This window comes from Petaurus breviceps, unplaced genomic scaffold (assembly GCF_028583685.1).
Source record: "Petaurus breviceps papuanus isolate PSGF00001 unplaced genomic scaffold, PetGlider_PUasm1.0 224, whole genome shotgun sequence".
In the NCBI taxonomy this organism is placed as follows: Eukaryota; Metazoa; Chordata; class Mammalia; order Diprotodontia; family Petauridae; genus Petaurus; species Petaurus breviceps.
The window spans coordinates 549,131-570,359 of NW_027185887.1; the positions used below are offsets into that span (position 1 = coordinate 549,131).

The 21,229-nt window shown below is 33.5% G+C and overlaps 1 protein-coding gene across 5 annotated transcripts in view; it reads left to right on the forward strand.

Moving 5' to 3' along the window:
• The window catches only part of ZNF407 (zinc finger protein 407), a 667,606-nt gene that overhangs the window by 215,143 nt on the left and 431,234 nt on the right, over positions 1–21,229 (forward strand). The window lies entirely within an intron of this gene.

Genomic DNA, 21,229 nt, shown 5'->3' on the forward strand with positions numbered 1-21,229 from the left:
GTGGTATAACCTGAGGAAGGCTCTGAGAAACTGAAAAGTGGAGGGTAACTTGGATAGTGACTTGAAATAATGACATTTGAGAATGAAAGGAACGGAACATGTTTGGCCTGGAAAGAAGAGAAGATCAGAATGGGCAAAGAAGAGGTGGGCCATGACATGATACTTGCAATGAAGGAAGTAAAGGACAATAATGAGGAACAGGGATTAGATTTTAATCTGCTTGATTCTAGAGGGGAAAACGAGGGCAAGTTTTTTGGTACAAATAATAAGCAGGTATGTTTTGCCTCCACTATACATCTCAACGTTTAGAATAGAATTGAGGCAGTCACTTCCCTATTGCTGGAGTGGCTGATGAAGAGACTAGAGGACTTTGTAGAGGTGAGGATTTTTCTTTTGGGCAAGATTTACATGTAGAATATGATGATCTCTAAGGTCTTACAATTTCATGATTTTGAGGAGATTTTATACTTACAAATTTTCTTAAGGGATTTCATATTTGTTATCACATTTTAGCTGTATGAAACTGCTTGGTTGATGGTTATGTGTAAATATGGTATAAATGTATTTTTATTTTAGGCTTAATTTTTGCCTGGGTACCATGTATATTTCTGGAAATTTTCAAATCTATATTTAATATTAGCTGGCAAGCCAAGATAAATTGAACCTCTGTTACAAAATGTTTTCAGCATTTAATGAGATAATCTAGTCACATGCTTTCTCATAAGACTTTTCTTCTTAGATCATTGTTAAAAGTGTGTATGTGCTTGATTTTATCTATAAAGTATCCTTTTGTATATATTGTTTTGCATGGCTAAAGAGTATTTGTTTACATAGCTAAAGAGTGTTTGTAATACCTTAGTAATATTATTAAATTTAGACTTTTTAGAAAACATAATGTTATGGAGCTCTATAACATGATAACCTTTCTAAGTAATATGATTTTAGAGGTTATTGTTATTACCATGATTCTTTTATCATCCCATGTCATTGACAGTATTTTAAAACTATCATTTAGAAGGCGTTTTGGTTTTGTTTTCCTCCTTTAGACAGTCTGTTCTCAACCATTGTTCTCAAGCAGGGTGGTAATACATTATATACAGTATGTTCTTATTTACAGTTATTTTCTAGTTCAGTGACACTGACTAAATTCCCTATCTTCCCCTCCCCTATTTTACTATCCCATTCTCATCATTACCTACCTGAGGGTTCATAGATTATCATCTTCCTTGATCCAAATAGACTGCTGTTCTCCTGAGTGCCCAATGAACAGGGCTAAAAAGTATAGGCTAATTACAAGGCATCATGATGGATCATCTCATTAAATAAGAGAACTACTCTAGCTAATATCTCACACAATAGGTACGCATTGTGTAAAACATTATAGAACTGACCACCAAGTCTGAATCATTAGAGCCAATAATTTATGTCTCAGCCTGGAAATTCTATTCCTGGAAACTATTTAATAACTTTACCTTTGGAAATAAAAGTGAAAAGCACAGCAATAGGTCAAAATATTAAGATGCATAGCCATAGCAATGTTGTGATATACCAGAGAGAGATTTCTAGTTGTATATTAAGTGTAACATAATTTTCCACAGATGGCTAGTTCAAAAACATACCTTTTATGCTTCAAATGCAATAGGAAGTGATCAGACTTTTGAATTTCTTTGTCTATTATACAATATCTTCAACATTGGTATTAAATAGTTACACTCCCTGCTAGCTTATTTTGAACTTACCACTTGGGTATGAATTAGTAGAATGCTGAGGCATTTTTGTCCGTCCTTCCTTCCTTCCTTCCTTCCTTCCTTCCTTCCTTCCTTCCTTCCTTCCTTCCTTCCTTCCTTCCTTCCTTCCTTCCTTCCTTCCTTCCTTCCTTCCTTCCTTCCTTCCTCCCTTCCTCCCTCCCTTTTTCCCTTCTTCCATCCTTCCCTACCTCCATTGTTCCCTCAGCACTTTCCAATTATAGTCCCAAAGAAATGGGATGGACACTCTCTGACAGGAACCTTGTCATTTCACACTACAGTCTAGGGCCAAGAGGAGACTCAGTATGTGTGAGATAGCTCCAGTGTAGCTGAAGCTCCTGAGTGAATATAGTGGTTCCAGGCAGGTATGCTAAAAATGTTCAGGTCCCAGGGCCCAAGTGAGTTCAGCATGGAGACAGTGACTGGTGGCTCATGGCTTGTGCTGTAGTTATTGTTGAGAAGGGCATATTTAAATGTCTGTAGCATTCCAGCGCTGCTCACTTTGGTGAATTGAAATATGCTTGCCAGACTGACACACATGACATGCAACAAAGGAAGGAGCAGCTTCCAAGAGTCCACCTGCACTTAGTTCTTCAAGACTCCCAGCAGAAAATGGCGAACGATGGGGTGAGTTCAGAGCCCCTTGCAGGCAGGCCACATTTTTGTCTGTGCTGACACATCTTTGCCGTCATCCATTGATCCTGAAACTTGATGCTGTACCTGCTTACTGGCTTTTAGGCCTTTTTTGACTGCATTCTGAGGTACTTGATATAAGCAATCGATCTTGCTAGTTTATGTATATGTATATGTATATGTATTTGTATATGTATGTGTATGTGTATATCTATATCTATATCTATGACACAGATTTATTCTTAGTTTTATCAAGAACTTTTGAAGCTACTTTAAAGTATTGTTAGATTGATTCTTCCTGTGAAATGTCGCTTTCACATGGATGGATATTTTACAGAGAAAATTTTTAGTTGTTTTTTTTTTTTGAGGAATATAATAGAATATGGTAGTTTTATATTAACAATTGGTCCAGAAAAACTTGGAAATTACTATATTATTTTGTTATTTTTATATCTCTCGGAAAACAGAGATCTGGGTAACAAATTATTCTTTGTTTTGAGTACTTGTGAGATGATAGCTACTTGAATTTAATCTTTTAAAAAGTTGAAAATCCTGTATTGGTACAAAATACTTTGATTGTTCCTCTTAATTTGAGTGAATTGTTGGGTTTCCTGTACATCTGTTTGGTTCTATTCATGGATGAGTAGTGCATGTACTTTTTTCCCCCACTGTATTTCAGTAGTTTTAAAATTGAAACTGGTTACTTTTTTTTTTTTTAAGCAATCGGGGTTAAGTAACTTGCTCAAGGTTACATGGCCAGTTATTATTTCTGGGTGTGGTGCTAAGTATCTGAGCCCGGATTTGATCCCCAGGTCATCCCGACACTGGAGCCGGTGCTCTTACTCGCTGTGCTACCTGGCCACCTCGAAACTGGTTACTTCTAGAAAGATGAGTCTATTGTTCTAAGCCTTATATTAGTTTTGCAAGACGTCTGTCAACTCTGTGCTTAACACCTAATGTTGGCATTAAAATCACCTCTCAGAAACAGGAAAGAAGATGTGATCGAACAGAAAGGAAATTTGAGGTGAGAAATTCATAGGCAAAGAAATCTAATTGTGACAGAAAGGTAGGTAGAGAACCAAAAACATTGTAGAATTAAGGGTACAGACGATTTCATTTTTGTTTTGTATCTCAAGTGCTTAGTGCAGTACTGGGATTAATACACGCTTTTCCCTGTTTTGTTCATTCATGCATTCATTCATGAGACCTATCTTCTAATATCAATGTAGTCAACAAATCACTTCAACAGATTTATTAGACACCTACCAGGATTAGAGTTTTTTTTTCATACTGCAGCATGCTGCCCTTAGCAGACCATTTCTGTATTATTTTGTTCTGTTTGGGGAGCTACATTTCAGGGAGTACATTAATGAACTGTTGTGTTGAGTGTCCAGAGGACAGAAACCAGGGCTGGTGAAAAAGCTTGAGTTAATGTTGTGAGGTTTGATAGAAGGAACCAGGGATATATCTTAGCTTGGACAAGATGTGACAGGGGCATATGATAACCTTCTTTTCCTGTATTTGAAGGATGATTAATTAAATTAGTTCATTCTTACTTAGGAGAAAGATTAGACTTCTATCAAAATTAGAAGAGGCTGCTTCTGAAGCAAGAGCTCTTAACTTTTGGCAGTGTGGTAAAGTCTGTATATCTCTTTTCAGAATAATGATTTTGAAAAAAAAAATTACATTGAAGAAAGTACTATAAATTTAGTACTTAAATTAGTAAGAGATTAGGATTTAATTTTTTTTCCATTTAAGTTCCTGAATCTCCTGTAACTTATTTATGAACCCCTTCGAGGTCAGTGAACCAAAAGAATCTATGGTTAAAGTAGAAGGTTTCCATTCATTTGATTTCTTCATGCATATACATGATGAATACTTGTCTAGTATGTTTTAATGGTTCTCCTTTTACAAATAAAAGACAGATTAGATGGTAATACTAGATGATTCTATATTCAAAAGAAATTGATCTTAATGATTTTTTTTGTTTTTTATATTGTTAAATTATTTTTCATATCAACTGGCTTTTCCCCATGTCCCTTACAACATAAATTTTTTTAAAAGAAAAAATAGCGGAAGAAAATTTCAAAATTTGGTAAAACTGATAAATACATTGAAAAAGTCTATCATTGTGTGCAAGGCTCCAAATCCATGGATTTGCCACTTCTTCAAAGGAATATGGAAAATTGACTTTTAATATATCTTCTTTGGAGCCTGACTTCTTTTTTCACAACTTTCAATTTGGTTGTTCTGTGATAATTGTTCTTTCCACTTCTGTTGTTATAGCATTATGTATATTATGTTTCTGTCTCTGCATACTTCAGTTTGTATCATTTTGAGTTAGTGTTTATATATTTCTCCGTATTTATCATGCTTGTTCTTATTTGTGACATAGTAACATTCCATAAAATTCATGTACTTCAATTTGTATAGCCAGTCTGCAATAGATGAGCATATACTCCTTCCCCCGCCCAGTTCTTTGCTACCACAAAAAATGCTTCTGTAATTAATTTTATGCATGTGAGGACTTTGTTTTTATTACTTTTCTCTTTTTTCCTTTACATTCCTTTTATTTTTTTTCTTTTTAAAAATTTTTTAAAATTACTTTGTGTACTTTTAGTTTACAAGATTCAATTCCACAATTCCTTGAGTTTCACATTCTGTCCCCCCCCCCCCCCCCATGGCAGCATACAGTCAAATGTAGGATCTATAAATACTTTCACATTAGACATTAGTCAGGTTATAAATACAGATTGTATCAGATGGAATGAAAAATGGTAAAGAGGACATAAAACCAAAAAAGAAATGGAAAAAGATCAGGTAGTTTGCTTCATTCTGGATACAAACTCAATTCTTTCTAGTTCTTTCTCTGGATTTAGACATCTCTCTCCATCATGAGTCTTTTGGGATTGACTTATATCACTGCATTGCTGAGAAGAGTCCAGTCTATCAAAGCTGGTCATCACACATACGTCGTGTCTGTAATTGTGTACAAATTTCTCCTGGTCCTACTCTTCTCACTCAGTATCAGTTCTCCAGGTAAATATGAAGTCCATCTGCTCCTTGTTTCTTATAGCACAAGAGTACTCCATAATATGCATATACCAAAACTTGTCCAGCTATTCCCCAATTGATGGGCACCCCCTTAATTTCCAATTCTTTGCTACCACAAAAAGAGCTACTATAAATATTTTTGTACATGTGGGTCTATCTCCCACTTCTATGATCTCTTTGGGATATAACCCTAGAAGTGGTATTGCATTAAAGGGTATGAAATTATTTATAGCCCTTTGAGCATAATTCCAGATTGCTCTCCAGAAAGGTTGGATCAGTTCACAACTCCACCAGCAATGCATCATCATTCTTATTTGCCCACATTATCTCCAGCATTTGTCATTTTCCTGTTTTGTCATCTTAGCCAATTTGACTGGTGAGATGTGGTGCCTCAGAGTTGTTTTGATTTGCATTTCTCTAATCAATAGTGATTTAGAGCATTTCTTCATGTGCTTATAGATATCGTTAATTTCTTTCTCTGAAAACTGCCTATTCATATCCTTTGACCATTTATCAATTGGGGAATGACTTGTATTCTTATAGATTTGACTCAATTCTCTGTATATTTTAGAAATGAGTCCTTTATCAGAGACATAGGTTGTACAAATTCTTTCCCAGTTTCCCACCTCCCTCTTAAATCTTGGTTACATTGGCTTTGTTTGTACAGAAGCTTTTCAATTTCATGTAATCAAAATTATCCATTTTGCATTTTATAATGCTCTCTAATTCTTGTTTAGTAATAAAATCTTTCCCTCTCCACAAATCTGACAGGCAAACTATTTCTTGTTTTCTGAGATTGCTTACAGTATCAACCTTTATACCTAGATCATGCAACCATTTAGACTTGATTTTGGTATATGGTGTTAGATAATGGTCTATGCCCAGTTTCTGCCATACTATATTCCAGTTTTCCCAGCAGTTTTGGTCAAATAGTGAGTTCTTATCCCCAAAACTAGGGTCTTTGGGGTTTATCACACAATAGATTACTATAGTCATTGACTGCTGGATCTCGTGTACCCAGTCTATTCTACTGATCCACTACTCTATTCCTCAGTATTAGTGTTCTTCTTGAGATTTATCCTTAGCAGTGGAATCTCAAAGGGTATTGTCATTTGAGTCATTTTATTTGTATAATTTCAAGTTGCTTTCCCCAATTGTTATACCAATTCACAGCTTTACCAAAAATGTGTTAGTATGAAAGTGTTTCTACAACCGTCCCTCCAACAATGACTATTCCCAACTTTTGTCCTTTTTACTAGTTTGCTGTGTATGTGGTAAAACTTGAGTGGTTTTCCATTTCTCTTTTTACTAGTCATTTGGAACTTTCTTTAATGTGTGTTAATAGTTTGCAATTCTTCTTTTGAGAAATGTTTGTAAATTTCCTTTTACCACTTCCTCATTGGGGAATTGTCTTTGGTCTTGGCTGTTTTTGTGTGTCCTTGAACCATTCTACCTCTTTGAATCTCAGTTTCTTCATCTTTAAAATCAGTAAGTTGGCTTAGATAATTTCTAATATTCCCCTAGCTCTAACATTCTAAACCTTTAATTTTATGATGAGGATGTAGAAGGGAGAAAGGTAGGGGGGAGAGAAGGAGGGCATAGAGAGAGACAGGGATACAGAGAGACAGAGAGCATAACAATATAAACAATTTATATCCTTTTCATTAAGTACTGTTTTATAGATGTAAATATTTTTTTAGATTGTGAGAACTGTTCTTATTTTTTATGTTATTTAATATTCTTACCACTGCTTATTCAAATGTTGTATAGAACACCAATATCTTTCCTTTACCAATCAATATTAAAATGTCTGAATTGCCTATCCTGCTTGTAAGCTTCGTTTCATGACAAATCGTTTGCCCCATAAATTCTGACACCCGTGAGCTGTGTCGTTTTCCCTAGCAGGAGAGAAGGAGCAATTGCTGCTTTGTGTTCTATAGTTATCAGGATGAGTAACTCCCCTTTCATAAGGCATTTGGAATCTTTCTAAATCTATATTCACCTCATTTGTGGTCATTTTTGCTGCTACTTTTAGTTTTGCTGTCATCAGTAACTATTTCTTGGCCTTGTCCTTTAGTGGTAGGTATAGTTGTTCATCACTGATAACGTGTAATGGGGTTTAACTGTTACCCTGGTATTGATGCTTTGCTATTCTTCAGAGACCACTGGCAACTTTGACCTTTGACTAAAATTATTATTAGTCTGTAAAGCCATTATAAATTTGTTCCTCTTGCACAGTTCTACAAAGTGTCCTTTAAGGATTATAGAAGAAATGATGTATTATGTCAAAAGTTTTCCCAACATAGATGCATTGTGAAGAGAAGACTTAAATGAGCCCTTTGAGCTATTGGTTCTAAAGCAAAAACAGTGAGAGAATATAGGTCAAAATACGTCCCTTAAGAGTCATTTATGCTCTTTGTCTATCAGCAGTGAAGGGTTCTTTTGGACAATATTTTTCAAACATTAGTAAGTTTGACTTAAATTTTAAATATAGTAAACTTTCAGTAGAGTATTTAATTCCATATTATTGTATTATTTACCTATTTTTTAGATAATGTGAATATTTTTGTTGAAATTAATACTTTTCTAGATTACTCTTCATTGCTTTATTCCTAAACACTAGAAAGCAGAATGAAATACTTTTAAAATATGCGACAAATTTATACCAAGTATTGTATGTATCTGATTTCATCACCCAGTAATATTTGGAATATTATAGAGACAGCAAGGTATTTGCAAATGCTAGTATTCTTTAAAATGTAGGATTTTCTGTGACTACAAAAAAGCATCAGTGCGAAATCTGAGGCACTACCAAATTGTTATCAATTGGTTTGTGTTATTAACAAATATTATATATTATTGAATTCCGCAAAACTACACCAACCAACCAATATGTTCAAGACCCTCTAATAAGCATTTGGAATAGCAAGATTTATTTTTATAAAAAGTCTTTGCTATTTAAGAACTCACATTCCAGTTGTGGGAAAACAACAGGCTGGAGTAGGTAATCTCTCTCTTTTTTTCTTTGCCTTTCGGATGGGGGAAGACAGGGCAGTTGGTGTTAAGTGACTTGCCCAAGGTCACATGGCTAATAAGTGTTAAGTGTTTGAGTCTAGATTTGAACTCAGGTCCTCCTGACTCCAGTGTCAGTGCTGTGTTCACTGCACCACCTAACCACCCCAGTTAATATCTCTTCATTAAATTTTCTGTACTTCTTAGACATGGCTTAAGAGGAAAGTGATGGGATATGAGTTCACTTTCTGGCTCTTTTACTTAATTCATCTGTGGCCTTTTTAGGTCTTGGTTTATGACAGTAAACTTAGTACATTAGATATCATCATTTCCTTTCAAAATCTAATTAGTCTTCAAATGTATGAAATATATCTAAAAATAGATTGTAAACTATATGAAGGGCTATTTTTCATCCTGTCTTGTTATCTACCAAATGTTGTATATGTTGTAGTCTCTTAATGCTTGTTGAATGGAATAGACTTGAATTTTGTTATGTCCAGTGATTGAATATTTTTGTAAAAGGTGAAAAATTTGTTAGGCATATTTATCTAAAATCCAGACTGTCTAGCTACAGTCTAAGATAGTTAAAATCTATCTTTGCTATCTTTGCTGGTCATTTGTTATAGCTAAGGGGTAGCTACAGATATCAATTATAATTCTAATATTAAAGCCAACAATTTGAAATATTTGACTGATAACAATAATAATAACTAGCTTTTATTTATAATACCTTAATGTTTTCAGAGCACTTTACAAAATATCTCAGTTTATCTTCTCACCCCCATTTTACAGATGTGGAAACTGAGGGTAACAAAGATTAAATAAATTGACCAAAATTATACAAATAGTGAGTATCTGAAGCCACATTTTTGTCACTTGGTGGTCTAAAGAAAATCCATATTACTATCATTAGTAAATGCACAGGGAATACACTGACTTCTTCTTTGGAGTAAAATTCAGAACTTGTGAAATTCAAACTTGAGATGAAATAAAAACACATTCTTAACATTTAATTGACTCTCATGAAAAAAGGATTTGGGCAAAACTACAGGTTGCCATTGGGAATAGTAGTAACTGAGTTTTCTAATCAATCATTTGCCAGTGTTTAGCACTTTATCTTTATTAGTGATCTTTCCTTTGCTTATAGTGTGTCTTCCCACATGTCTCAGCTTTACCTTGAACTTCCCACTTTCACATCTGTGTATTATCATGTCATTCCTCTGATCTTGAAGCTCCAAGTGAATCTTTGTTGTCCGTGGGATAAAATAAAAATTTCTGTTCATCACTTAACGCTTTTCATGTCCTGGCGTTAGCCTAACTTTCCAAGCTTTTTATTCCTTTTGCCTTTTATCCAAGGTGATCTACTCATTGTTCCTCATCTTTGTGCCTTTGTACTTGCTGTCCTCTGTTTTGGGAAGGTGTGTACTCTCTACACACCTTTAGCTCTTTGAAGATATAGTCTCTTCCAAGGTAAAGCTCAAGTGTACCTGCCATGACAGACATTTCCTGATCCTCTTATTAGTTTCTAGAATCCACGAAAATAGAATTTCTTATGTATCTTCTGTCTTTCTATCTATCCACCATATATATTTATGTATATATGTGTATGTATACATACAGCCATATGTATTTATAAATATGCCCTGTATCATATTGTTGCTGTTGTTGTTCATTCGTTTTAGGCTTGTCTAACTCTTTTTTTGTGACTCTCCTTGGGATTTTCTTGGTAAAGATACTGGAGTGGTTTGCCATTTCCTTCTCCAGTTCATTTTGTGAATGAGGAAAGTGAGGTAAAAGGATTAAATAATTTGCCATCTAGGTAAGATCTGAGGCCAAATTTGAACTCAGGTCTTCCTGACTCCAGACCCAGCATTCTGTCCACTGAGCCACCTGACTACCCATATACATACACATATATGCATACATAGTGTTTTTTCCCTTAATGTAATTAAGATCTTTTAGGTAGAAGCTTTTTTTAATTACCTGTTGGTTAAGACAATAGATAGTGGTTGCCATACAGTAAACATGTGATAATGCTTGTGTTGAATAACTGAATTTTCTTCCAAATTTACTTCTCCTTTAGAGCAGTTTTTTCTGTCATTGCTACCACCTTTTTGCTTCTCCCTGAACTTTAAAACCTTAGTGTTTTCTTCAGATTTGCCATGTCCTTTGCTCTGATATTTTATCCTCATTCCCGAGCTTCAGTACATTATCTGACATAATAAATGGTTATTCTTTGGTTGATTGATTGATACTGTTTCTAAGTTTTGTTGAGTTATACTGTCTGTATTTTTCTTTCTTCCCTTTACCACCAATTTATTGCAGGGTAGGTATTGCCACCCACTTGGACTAATGCAATAAACTCTTAATGTAGATATCTTCCTTAAGGACTTTAATCTATCTCATTACCTCTGCCAAATTAATCTTCTTTTTGCACAGATTTGCTCACATCACTCAGTTTAGAAATTATTAGTAGCTCTTTCTTGTCTACCAAGTAGAGTTCAGATACGTTAATATTCAAGGTCCTCTGTACAGCTTAATATGCCAGTAATTTTCTAGTCTTTTCCAACATTATTTTCCTTTAAGTAACTTGCCACCTAGGAAGGATCTGAGGCCAAATTTGAACTTAGGTCTTCCTGACTCCAGACCCAGCATTCCATCCACTGAGCTACCTAACTACCCATGTACATGTGCACGTATATGCATACATAAAGGCACTCTGCATGTGAACAAATCTTGACCACTGGCAAGTAGATGACTACATGGTCATTATCTATTGTTCCCCATGCCTGAAATTCCCAGCCTCCTCATCTTCTTTTGTGTTTATGCCCATCTTCTAAAGTTCCTGTCAAGGATGATTTCCTCATTGAAGGCTTCCTTGATATTTCCCTGTACATTATTTTTCTCTAATGTACTTTACATGTATTATTGTGTTATATAATTATCTGTTTAGGTATCTTATATCCTTAGTGAACTATAATATCCTTACTGAACTGTAAACTCTTTGAAAGAAAGGGATCTTTTTTTGATTTAATTTTGTACCTATTTGGGACTTGTATAGCATTCATTTTATTATATGTCATAATTCAGGTGAGTAAAACCAGGGAAAATCATAGAATTTTAGACCTAAAGTGGACCTGAGCCCCTAATAATTAATTAATTAATTAACACATCAATTAATTATTAATATATTAATTATCATCTAATTCTATCATTTTGTGGATGACAAGGCCCAGATAGTTTTAAAAAAATTAAAGAAACAAATTTGATCAAAGTCCCACAGCTAATTTAGTGACCTTATTGAAACTAGAAATGGGTCTTCAGCCCTAACCAATTGTGATTTTCTTACCATACAATAATTTCTTTAAAAAAAAATATGCTTTTGTTTTACTTCATTTTCAGGTTTGCATTCTCTCCTTCCTACCTCTCTTTACCCTCAGAAAAACAAAATCTTCACCATAAGCATGTATTGTTAATCCCTCTCTCTCTCTCTCTCTCTCTCTCTCTCTCTCTCTCTCTCTCTCTCTCTCTCTGTCACACACACACACACACACACACACACACACACATCCACTCACCCCCCCACCCCTTCAATCTGAACTCTTTTGCATTCTATCAGCTCTTTATCAGGAAGTGGGTAGTATGTTTCATCATCATGAGGCTTCTAGATTTATAGTTAGTCAGTCTTTTGATCTGCGTTCCCAAGGCTTTTAAAATTGTTTGTCTTTATGAAAGTATTGTTATTGTATAGACTTTTATGGTTCTACTCACTTTATATTGCTTCAGTTCATACCTTCCAGTATCTCTGAAACTATCTTTTTCATCTTTTCTTATAAGATTGTAGTTTTTCATAATATTCATATTACATAAATTGTTTAGCCATTCCTCAATTGAAGGGCACCCCCTCAGTATACAATATACAATTCTTTGGCACCACAAAGAGAGCTATTTTCCTTTAATAATTTTTTCATTTTTGGAATTTCTCACTTTCTTTTATAATTACATCTGAATATGATATATGATATTCTTTTAGTGGAAAGAACACTAGTGAAATTAGACTATATGATGCTTAGGCTATATGCAAATCTTAAAGCCTTAATTTTTTCATGTCTGAAGTAGGTAGGTTGAACTTAATGATTTTCTAAATTCTTTCTATCTGTGAATTTTTTGATCCTGTGCATCACATATTGAAACCGCTTTGTAAACATATAACTAAAAAGAAAGTGAACTGCTAAAGACTATTATTTTTCATGATTTTCTAACCCCCACTTGAGTTATTATTTCAATTTTTTGGTAATCTGTTCATTTATGGAAATGCAGTTTTTTCCCCAGCATCCTCTTAAGATCTGCATGAACAGCTGCTCACTGTCTATTTCCCTGAATCGGTTTCCAAGGGTTTTCTAGGTACCTGCAAAGAATAGTAAATTTTGCTTAGAGAGACCACAAAATCAACAATTAAATAGAGTAGGTGTTAACTGTCAATAGAAGGAGATGCTGATCTCTGTCTAAGCAACATTAATAGACAGAGATGGACAGTAATTAATAAAAGTGCTGATGATCAGATTTGAAAGCAAGATATACCTTGGATAAACCCTAATTCCAATAGTGCAGCACTTGATAATTGAGATTTGATTGTAAAATGCTGGATAGTAGTTGTAGGTCAACAACCATATTGCCTTCATTTTCTGTTAAATGTGTTTATGAAGTTCTTTCCTTTTCTATTTTTCCTTACTGAATTAAAAAAAATGGCTTTAGTTTTTATTGGGTGGTTTTGTCACTTTTCATAGCATTAGCTTTCTTCATATTTTTCTGTGTGTACTTAATTTTAGGTCCTTTAAGGTTTCGTATGTGTTACTTTAAAAAATCTGTTCAATATTTAAAGTAAGAAATTTTAAAAGCCATTTAATGATGGAACTAGTTTAATTTTTAATAAATTTAATTCTAAACCATTTTTATATTTAGATCAATGTAAATACTGAAACTTTTCAGCATCTTAACGAGATTAATTGCTTGAAAGAGTAGGAATTTTGAATTTATTTAGTTTACCCTGTATTTTCTTTCTCTTTAGTATAAAAGTTTAACCATTTAACATCAATTAAAATATTAGTTTTTTTTTGCCTTGTTTTAATAAGATAAAATAAGAAGGGTAATTTAAAATCACTTAATGCAGTTTTAAATTACTGCATTAGAAAGGTGCTTTATGCACTTCATTAGCTTAAAAAATTGAAAGCTGCAATAATTACAAATTACAATATGTAATACATGCTCAAATCTCTATTTCTAAACTAAGTACTCTTGACAATTTGAAATTCTTTAGCAATATTAAATCATTCAACAGTGAACATGATCAGAAATTTAATATTATTCTTTAAATTTTCTTTTTAAGATACTTTCCATTAGGAATTTGTTCTTATTCAACTTTAAAGTAATGAAGTTTGTTATTCTGAATCTTCCCTTAATTTTCCCATGTTAGATTGTTTTTATATCTCTTTCTGATGATGCTTTATTATAGATAACAATTATTGGCAGGATTTCCTAATGTTCTTCATTGAGGTGACACTACTGTAATAGTGGATGATATTGCCAAACCTATTGCTTGGTGTTTGCTGAGTTAAGCCAGAATGAATTAGAATAAATGGTTATTCTGGTTAGAAGCAGAACGAATGGTTACTCTTGTAATTAAGTGGTCTTACAAAGTTGAAATATGCAATTATGATTTTAAAGTTACAAAAATTTTTCTATTAATCTTTAAATCGCTTTTGAATACATAAAGTCATAAACAAGAAGAATACAGAATCCTTGTGGAAAATTGATCATTTGAAATTTCCTTAATACTTCGAAAAGCTACACTGAAAAAAGTTTAAAATATATATTTGTGATATGTATAATAAATATAATATAGAAAAAATATATGTATATAAGTTCCAATGTTGAGTTTTTGCTTCATCCTGAAAAGAAAAAGAATCTATGATATTCCTTTGTAATAACATGTAAGCATGTCCCCCAAATTCATGGCTTTTTGATGTGTGGATGTCTTCTGTCATCCACAATTATGTTAGTATTCTTGAGCTAGGCCTATCGAAACTGAACTCTGCTGCTTTGCTGCAGGTCAGCTTTCATGGACAATTAGTGTTGTAACAGCACTATAGTCACAAGTTGTCGTGAGTGTTTAACATAAAGGCATCATCGTGTAGTCGATCAGCAATGCTCAGTTAGTGTTCTCTTTTCTGAAACATTTCACGTTAGCCTTTTCTTTAATATGAGTCAGGCGACTGCATCTTTGATATGAGTCAAGGCCTTGTCCAGTGCTTCCATGGTTATCTTTGAGAAGCCTTAGGCCCTTCAAATATACTGGTTATTTTTTTCCCCCTCTACTCATCTTTTTTCCTGTTGTCCCCTCTCAGTAACTGTCAGAGGCCCCCATCAGTTCACGGTCTGACAAGAATGAAAAGAGCTATCTTCCTGCTGTTCAGCTTTGTGTCAGTATCGACAAGTTGTACGTGTTGGACGCTGCATGAGGTGACTGGTTCCAGCAGTATGCAGAAGTAAACCAATAAATCTTCAGTGTCACTCCACTTATTTCTACTTGATTGCTCTTTCCCCCCCTTGAAAATCACCATGGAAACAAATACTTTAAAAAAGGTTTTTCTTTTTTTTAAGTCCATACTTCTGCTTCTGGTACTTGAAAAGGTGTCTGTATCTCAATCAGCCTTCTAATACTGTTAGAAGTTATATGTGATAACCATTCCAACACTTTCTTTCAGTTACGATATGCCTGTCTTTTTTGTATTGAAAAATGATTTCCAAATTCTGACATCTGTTAGACATCTGACTAAGCAACCCTTGCTTAGTCACCAAATTGTCTTTTATAGTTATTTTTAATTTTAAAACCATAATTTAATTTCTTGTCTTAAAGCATAGTTTTTTTCAGTTAAGAAGTAAATACCTAAACTACCAAGGATTATCGTGAGTCCTTCAAGTTAAACTTCTGTTTGTATATTTATTGTTATGCTAATGATAGTTATAGAGGGAAAACATATTGTCATTAATTTTTTTCTCATAAATTCTCACTTAACTATCTTACTTGCTAACACTTATAATGGACATAGAGATCCCCGAATGTGTTATTTAAATGCCTGAGGGTTAGTGTAATAAACTTAGAGTAGAAAAACCTGTGTATATTCAACTTCTAACAATATTTATATATTACCTACTGTGTGCAAGGCATTGTGCTAAATACTTTATAAGTATTATTTCATTTGGTCCTCACAACAACACTGGGAGGTAGGTACTCTTATTTCCATCTTATAATTTAAGAGACTTAAGAAAACAAATTATGTGACTTGCCCAAGGTCATACAGTTGTTAGGAGACAGCATTTGAACTTGGGTCTGTCTTGACTCCAGGCCCAGAGCTCTATCCATTTTGTAATCATAAGTAAGTCATTTAATCCTTCAGACAGCCTCAGTTTTCTCATTTGTAAAATGGGTGTAATAATTCTCCAGTGTTGTGAGATTCAAACGAGCCAGTGTGTGGAAGGTGCTATGAAAATATGTTTTATAAGGGTAAATTATATTATTATAAAGTCAAAATATCTTTTTAGGGATTATTTTGGAATCAAAATCAAAATAAAGTTATGGATGGGGCAACTAGTTGGAGGAGTGGATAGTGCCTACAACAGCATCTGGAATCAAGAAGACAAGTTCAAATTTGGCCTCTGAGACTTACTAGCAGCGTGACTCCGGGCAAGTCACTTAATTAACCCTGTTTGCCTCAGTTTCTTCATATGCAAATGGAGCTGGAGAAGGAAAAGGCAAACCATTCCAGTATCTTTGTCAAGAAAACCCTAAATGGGGTCACAAAGAGTGAGATATGAGTGACATGACTAAACAACAACAACAAAGGTTATAGATATTTCTTGATCTATAGTTTGTAACATTGAACAATAGGATGAATATGTGTAAGAAATGACTGAGAAATTATGCTTTGGGAACGTCTAGCTATTGAATTTTAATTTTGATTATAATCGGCCTTAATTGGGGTAGCCAGGTGGTGTAGTGAGTAAAGAGCTCCGGCCCCAGTGTCGGGAGACCTGGGATCGCTTCCGGCCTCAGATACTTGGCACCCACACAAAAATAATTGGCCATGTAACCTTGAGCAAGTTACTTAACCCCAATTGCTTTAAAAAAAAAATTTTTTTTAAATAATCAACCTTAATTAATTGAGATCAAGGCAAAAGGAAAAGTTAGAAAACATCTTTGGTATAGTATATGTTCATTTTTATGAGGGATTATACAAGAGCCATATTCATTTTCTCTATTCTCAGCTTTCTAGTTTTTATAGAAGGTTTCTTGGATTTGATTTTAAGAATCATTTAGTTTTTTATTATTCCTAATAACTTCAGATTATCAGAGTCCTTCCTTCTTCTTTTTAGGAATAATCCTCATTTTCTTGTCTGTTCATTTAATTTGTTTTCTCTTAATTGCCAAGTATTTAGTCAGTTCAAAAGTGAATATTAGCCAAGAAGAGTGATAAAATCTAAGTTGGTATCAAAGCAATGTTTCTAATTTCAGGAAAAGCTATGAGAAATTTTTTCAACCTGTGCTCAAAAGCCTTTTGTTTGTTTTTCAAAGCAGCCATCATAGGAAGTGAAAAAAAAAAATTACATATTTTTAGAGTCTTTTAAAAAAAGTGATGAAAAAGCTTTTTGTTATCAAATTTATTCCCAATGCTGTTTTAAATCCTCTAATTTTATTCAATTCCAAAAAACATTAAGTACCTACTGTATTCAGAGAGCCTCTCCTAGGCAATAAGAATGATGATACCTGGTTGCTGGCTTTTCTGTCTACATAAAGGATATATGTATAGGATTTTCATACTCCATTTTTTTTCTTATGCATAATAGATAATGAAATTAAAATCAGTTAGTGGCCTTCGTATCAGCTTAGTAAATATAGTAGCCTAAAATGGATATGTGCTAAATAAGGAGATAATTCATTTCAGTTGTGAGACCTGTAAGGCATGATAAATGATTTTCCTGTACAAAATTCCCCATCTCTGAGACAGTATTAGTTTTTACTTTAATTACCAGCTCCAGTAATGTTTCCTATCCATAACTGTCTACAAAATAGACTGTTGCTGAGCAGAGGGTATGGCCTGTTTACTCATCCGTTGAAGAGAGTGCCCAAGTTCTACGAAGTCTTCCTCACATGCTCTGAACTGTCTCACAGGAGAGTGTCCTTCATTTAAATATTTAAATATTAATGTTTAATTTTACAGGCAGAAAACTTCAATGTCATTTTAAGGATATGCAAGTTTCCCTAAGAATCTTGGTTTATTAGAAACTTCAGAGTCTTGTTTTGAATCTTAAGTAAAGGTAATTTAGAGGGCTCTCACCCTGCCGCCATATTGAAAAGTTTGAGCATCATCTTGCCTTTCTTAGCACAAAACAAAACAGAAATGCTGTTGTCAAGGAGGATTCTTTCAAAAATGGCTTAGCTGACATTAGCTGAAAATGAGCAGAGCGACACTAACTACTAATTGATTACAGTAATTACGCAGTCTTTGGCTAGTTTGTATTGGCAAACTATATATACTCCTTGAATAAATGTGAACTTGCAGAAAGCAGAGAAAAGGTCACTCTCATTTGCATGATAGGCTTCATTAGAATATGCTAAGGACAAGACCTAGTGTTTTATGACTTCAGGTGATGAATAGCTACCATATTACTGTGCTAGATTAAAGCATGTTTCAGTCACCTTAATTTACATGCTGTGTTTTTTAATACTAAAGAAAATAGTTTTTTAGCAATATAAAACCTGGCTTAATTTTATTATGTGTTTCAGGGAAATTTGTTTTGTGTAGTGATGAATTAGTAAAATCACTTCTTAATGCAGTATTTAGGTAATATTTTTAAATGGTGGCTTTATTAATATGAAACTACAAGTATGAAGCACTTTTGTCATTAAGATGTAGTGTTTCTATTTTGGCATTGATCAAGGAAAATGTTTTTTTTTTTTTTATTTGAAGCTCTGGCAAGAAATAGGTTTAGTTGTTGGAACCTTACTGTTTGATATTGGCATTCTCAGTTGAAAGTTCTTTGGGCTTATTAATCAGTGATCTACTTGTACTCCTGGAATACATTGACTTTTTTTGTGACTTTCCTTTTATAATAATGGAGTTTTACTGTTTTATTAATTGAAAACAGTTAACTTTGATAGCTAATATATTCCCACATTATAGTTTATTTATTATCATAAAAACACTGATACCACTAAGGGATTACCTAAGATTCATTATTTATGAAAATCATCAGGTACTTGACCGGTGTGATTTTATGTCATTGCTTTGTTGTTATAATTTAGTTCATTGATTGTACTTACAATGTTTGTTTCCAGTGGGGCGAGGTGGATTTAAAATAAATTTATGTAGAAATTAAAATAGGGGCTATTTATTAAAACCTTTCCAAATATATATTTTAACAAGAAGTGTACTCTTTCTATGTATACAAATGTTCACATAACTGGTCTTTGATTGTATAGTTATTGCTCCCATTAAATGTCTTTATGCTTAAATTCTCATTATAAGAGAAAAATTGTCTTTGCCCCTAAAAGTATTCTCATGAGGAGTATCAGCTTCTAATTAGCAATGAATGTTACTTGTTGGAACACAGGGTTAACACTTTCTAGATATGTTGTTATTATAAAGTTTCTTAGTCTTTCAGAAGCTGCTTCTACTAGTAAAACTGTTCATAGAATGAAAAAGTGGACAATTTTGTTATAAATTGCAGTTTTGTAATAAAATTGTACAATGAGCTTGCACAAGCTTTTTAAAATATCATTGCTGCCACTGAACAGGTCTGTAATTTATTTATTCGAGAATGTTGGAGGCAGTTTTGATTTATTTGTTTTTAGAGAAGTTTTGTTAAGCGAGATAATGAGCAGAGCTGGTGTTAATCATTTACTATGCAACTCTGAAAAATGAAAATTTCGCATATCTTTAGCACTGTTGGGGAAAATAAATTCACTCAATGCTAATGGTCTGTTGGTACAATTTTAAAAAATACTATCTTGGCATAAAGAAATTCAATATATTAATGTTATGCTAAAAGCTAAACCAATCAATATACAATTATATATCTATATATACATATGTCTTGAGTAATCTTAATTATTTGTGATCTATAAAGATGAAAAATTATTCTGTTGCTGGTCAGCACCCAAGATGATTCCACTATGACTTCTATGTCTCTCTCAGAGTGAATTCTGTTAGAAAGTCCAAAAATTGAGAAAATCCTGTTTCTAGTTATTGATTTTAAGAGTACTGATACTTTTGGTTTTGAAAAAGATATTTATAGGTATTTATTAATAAGTAAGGTATTCTTTCTATATATCATTATATTTCTAAACATTAAGTTACCTCTTTTTTGTATGTGTAATTATAGCTTAAGTTGGTCCAAATTAAAAAACAGAAACATTTTAGTCATTTGCAATAAAACTGCGATCTATAATTTTGTCTTTGAAAATGTCTAATTTTAAATGATTCCTTTTAATGAATCAATTTAAATTAGGGTTTTAGTTTAATTTCTGTATTAGTATATGAAAGGTCAAGTTGGATGTAAAAAACTGACTTGGGAAAACTGGGCCTTAACAATATTTTAGATTTTGTTTAAGGGTACAGATTAGTGGTAGGAAAGGAGAATTTGGTCTTTGAAATTTTCCTAGTATGAAGGAAATAATGTAAAATTAATGGTTAATTTGTTCAGAAATAAAAAATAAGTATTAAAAATGACTCACGTGTTTTTAGTAGGAATTTCTGATAAATTAAGTGGTTGAGAGAGCTTTGGAATCTAAAAAATACAGTGATTTGGTGGAGATTTTTATAACCTGTGTCAATTTTAGGATTGAAGCACTCAAAATATAAATGCCATATGAGAAGTTTGAGTACGTTGTAAATAGTGTGTACTCTGATAAATTGATGGAGCTGTAATATCAATGTAGACATTTCCCCAAAGATGCTGACCATAACCTATACATGTTTTGCCCCTCCCATGAGACCTACTCTAAATGTATCTTAAATGTATCACAGAAGTGCTACCTAAAAATGCTTGAGGTTAAAGGTCTGAACTGGGAATTGTGGGCTAATCCAGGCTTCTGCCACTTATGTCATGTTGATATTTTATAATAATTTTTTTTTTGCCTTAATTTAGTTGTACAAAGGTAAAATTAGGTTGGAATATGAAGTTTGAGACAAAGGATTCCTGTGATAAAGATCATTTAATCTGATGCATGCATAACTGAGCAGAAAATGAGTTTGGTTAAAGGAGTGATCCAAGAAAGTGACTTGGGGGGGATAACTAGAATCTAGAAAGATTGTTATGTAGATCCCAACCTAAGAAAGAGTAGAGCTCATACCCCATTTGAGTCATCTGTTATTAGTATGCTAAATTAATTGGATGAGAATGGGAAGTTGCAAGTGGGGTTGGGGATTTGAAAAACAAATTGTGTGTCCTATAGCCCATAGGATTTCTTTCTGTTATATCTATTTTTTTTAATCTTTGAAGTTTTTTATCTTACTTATATCATAGACTTTTTATACATATTCGAGTCTATTATCTCTGATGTTTGTAATCAAGGTCCCATGTTCTGTGAAGTTTGTGTTCAGTGAAATGGCTGCACCTGAGGTCCTAGAGGGGTGGGCAACACCTGCCCTCAAGGCCACAGGTTCCCCAACCCTGGGTGTGTGTGTGTGTGTGTGTGTGTGTGTGTGTGTGTGTGTGTGTGTGTG